This window comes from Dermacentor albipictus, unplaced genomic scaffold, assembly GCF_038994185.2.
Source record: "Dermacentor albipictus isolate Rhodes 1998 colony unplaced genomic scaffold, USDA_Dalb.pri_finalv2 scaffold_15, whole genome shotgun sequence".
Classification (NCBI taxonomy): domain Eukaryota; kingdom Metazoa; phylum Arthropoda; class Arachnida; order Ixodida; family Ixodidae; genus Dermacentor; species Dermacentor albipictus.
In genome coordinates, this window is record NW_027225569.1 from 7,391,243 (window position 1) to 7,395,542 (window position 4,300).

Here is a 4,300-nt window from a genome sequence, read left to right on the forward strand (position 1 = left end):
GCGAGCGAGGCGCCCATCATTGCCCCATCGTCTTGCAAGCATTAGCTTCGTCAAAGGCGCACTCTTCAAACTCGGTTACCACCAACCACCTAAGAAGCCACAACTACCAGGGAGGAACGGAGAATCTGTTCATCGCCGATCCTGCGACCGGACTACCGCTCGAGACGACGACGACTCAGACCGGGCAGACAGGCAACCTGGTTCTCCGTCGCAGCCATCGGGTCTCCCGAGGATCTCCGCGATAACGCTTACACCATGCAAGCGACCACGTACACCCTGGTAGGGTTCAACTGCCCATTCGTGAACGAGCAACCCATCACCTTCGAACACCCGTTGCCCTGGGTGCGCGTCTGCGCGAACTGCAAGGTGGTTGCGGCCGATGCGGCGATGCCTCCCTGCTGTCACGCCTTGTGTGGTTTGTGCCTCAAAGACGCTTATGATCGCGGTACTGATTCAGATCGGAGCGAGAGCGGCAGCTTCGAAGACACGCACCGTTTCGGCTCGTGTCCCCTCGACGGTGAACACTTCGTCGAGGAAGACGCCGCCTACCTGTTCTTCTCACTGCAGGAACTTATGGCACTTCCGATGTACTGCTATAATGCCGGCTGGGGCTGCCCGTTCGAAGGTGAGCTTGGAGAACTTCAGGATCACCTGCCGAAATGCCTCTTCAGAAGCGAGACCTCCGTGTTGGCGCCTCGGTGGTGGTAACATCGCTGGCGCATAGGCCTGCGGTCACCGGTGAATCGGTGAGCCCTGCGCATATTACGATACGCTCAACAGTGCGCAAGGATTATGTAGCTTATAACCACGTGCGCTAAACGTCAAAGCGGCTACTTTCAAGATATGCCTGTACTGCTCAAGTGCGTAATAAATATTGTTTGTCGTTTTCCCAATTGCTCTATTATTTGCGTGCCATGCGGTGGTCGGCTGGAAACGGCCTGAACTGCTGCATCACGTTGATTGGGTACATACCAGGTGGTTTTTGTCTTAATTGTTTTTCACATTTAGGATTTACAAAAGAAAGCGTAGGAGTGTGGCGAACGCGGCCTTTATGCCACCAGAATCACTCGATGGGTATATACTTGCCAGTATATAATTTCAATGCGCGTGATAATGCGCGATTTCAATGCGCATGACACGTTAAACGTGTCAGCCATGGTCTTTATTGATGCACGGGCGGCGGTTTCAATGCGCGATTTCAATGCGCATGACACGTTAAACGTGTCAGCCATGGTCTTTATTGATGCACGGGCGGCGGTTCTCTTTGTTATCTTCCAAATTTCAAGTGCTTCACTAATAAGCAATATTGACAGCTAAATGTAGGTTTACCTCGCGTCACTCCATGAAAGACGACGCAAGGCTCGCGTCGACAGACAGCGCCGACAATTCAAGGGTGACCCGTACGTAACGTACGTGGACGTGGCGGCGTATACCCTGTAGGGAGCCTCTTCGCGGTAGCCGCTGTCAACGGGAGAGACAACTCCTTGACCCTCGCGGCCTCCGTAAGGGCAGAGACCCCAGCTGCGGCTGAGACCATAGTCGCGGCACTGGTAAGAAAGCAAGAAGGCAGGGTAGGCAGGGAAGTCCATGTCGTTACCGACCCGCAACAGGCCTGCCATAACTTTACCACCTCGATGGTTCAAATAAATGTTTTCTCTCTCTCTCTCTCTCTCGCGTCACCATCCATTCGGCGGTGCAGCGTGCCTGTTCGCAGCCCGCTCTCACGGGAGGGCTCGTCACTGCAGTGACCATTGCCACTTGTGCTTCCATGACGTTGACGCGCACTTGCCAAGGTATAATAACAACGCCATCCATATGGTGCCTCCCCGACCCCGTATACTAGGACAACGCGTGCTTATCCCAACTGCAGCGCAACGTTGCAATGGCGCCTCGCTATCCATCGACTAACTGATTTGTGAAAATCCGTTCGCCTTGCAGCATTTCACAATTACGAAGATGTCAGTCGAAACTGCAATACACAAATTAACAAAATCCTTAGCGATTTAAAGCTTAGAAGAGAAACTCTTCTCTGTATGGTAAGTTCCGCCGACTGTTCGTGCAGTAACCTGTATCTCTCGTTTGCAAGCAGGCGTGGGTGACCGTTGTCGTACCTTTTTCTTTTACCACTCACAGCAGTTCATTTTTGAAGCATCATCGGGAGACTGCTTTAATGACATCCCTTCGCGAATCTCTAATATAAACTTAAATGTTGGCAGTACGACTTACGCCATCGTATAAGACGTGGTTCTGTTTTACGTTTAATAGCATTTTCCTCTTGTCAGTAGAACACACGCACTGCTACCTTGATGCTGCTATCTTCGTCTACATCAAGTAGCTTATGCTGTATAGACTGGGTTCTGCCCGAACATAATCGAGAACGCAAGAACATTAGATACCTTTGTCGGTATTCACTCTGTACACGCAGCTTAGAGCTCGCTTTTCTAATGAAGCAAGCAGTGCATGGCTGTTTTTGGTCAGCACGTTACAATGAAGGTTAGAGTTCATGTTACGTAGAGCGCACAGTAATTCGTTTCTAGGAGCGCTGAAATCTACCAAATTCATGAGCCAGAAATCTAGACAGTCTGTACTCAGTGGTTTTTATGACAAACACAGAAGCCTTTTTAATGTGGAATTTCGTTATCTTCGCGCTGATACATTTAATTGCTACACTGGGTATCCAATTTGCATAACAAATTACTCGATGCTTTGTTCTTTTGTATGAATTACGTCTGCATGAAGCACCAGAACGCCCTGCTCGATGATTACGGCATGACAGTGGAACACTCTGCGCCCATCTCGTTTAACAGCTCACAGTGCCGCACATATACTCTAAGCAAAAAAGGACTAAAAGGGGTAGGGAGGTTAGTCCTTTTGGAGACTAACTGATGTGCCACAACCATTAGTCCTTTTGGGGACGAACTGACATGGGATGAACTGTTACTCCTCATGCGCTTACTCCGTCGGGGACTAACAGTTGCCCCTGCCGGATGGTCCTCAAGGGAGTAACTGTAATTCATTCCGACGCTCCGCAAAGGTGGAATTATTTAAATTAGGCATTTATACCTTAATAAAAGAAATTATAGAGCTAAAAAAAGCGTGCGCGAGAGCAGGATTCGAACTCACGTTTTCTCGATCACCAGTTAGGAACTCTAACCACATCACCACGCCGCTTGCTCGACAAGACGGGATATTTAGACAAGGTTAAGCATGGGAACGCAAGTGCGGCAATATAAAAGTGACTCCGTATTTTGTGCAAGCTATGCAGTGAGAGTCTAACGCTGGGTGTACCTGCGAAAAGAAATCAGTCCGAGTATTTTTAGGTTGATTTAAACTGAGGCACTACGCCATGTATACGTGTAGCGAGCTCAAACGGGGCACCGAAGACGACAGAGAAGGGCAATTTCTCTGTCGCTTAGCGTGTGCCGTTTGAGCTACACATCGCTTCAGTTCGCAACCTCCTTGGAACGGAAGAAACTTAGGTACTGTTGACCAAGAAAATCTAGCCGTCTGTCATTGACTTGCGCGTTTAATGTGTATCGCTCACTTATGGGGTGCGCACGAAGGGCATGCCTCTTCACATTCCAGTTTTAAGTTTCACGTAATTTTCTCACGAAGAGGGAAGGTGCTGCTTTGCATGTAGTTCAATAGACAATGCACGAACTTCGAACCATTCACGATTTATAGACAATACCGTTTTCGCCGCATCGCTCCATGACACGGACGAAAACAGCGAAGTACCTGGGGAGTAACTGTTGCCGTTAGTCCTCCCATTGCTCTCTTTCCAAGCAGGGACAAAATACTTACTCTCCGAAATTTGCACACGGCACGCACATTCATGCAGTTAGTCCTTTGAGGGACGAAAGTGCCTTTTTTTAGGACTAACGGCGCAGTTACTCCCGTTTTCCACGGGATTTTTCTTAGAGTGCAATATTTACTTTCAAGCGTATGTAACACTGTTCAACGAAAAACGTCTTGTTTAAAGGCATTTATCTCAAATGCGATGCATCAACCCTTTCCATTCTCCACAAAAGAGGACGCACGAACACAAATGCATTTGCATGTACTCCTATAATTTTCTGTTGTTGAAATGGCCCACGCCCCATTCCTATTGACCCATCTAAGCTCTGCTTGCCACTCAGTAGCCCTTAGCAGTAACAAACACTCGCAGAGAAGTTTGGTGTGTGCGTTTGTGGGATGCTAAAGGTGAAGATGCTGAACGGGGACAATACAACGTTATGCCAGTGTTTAATTGAAAGTGTTTTCGCTAATTTTCAACGTAGGCCCTGCTCAGGTGAATAAA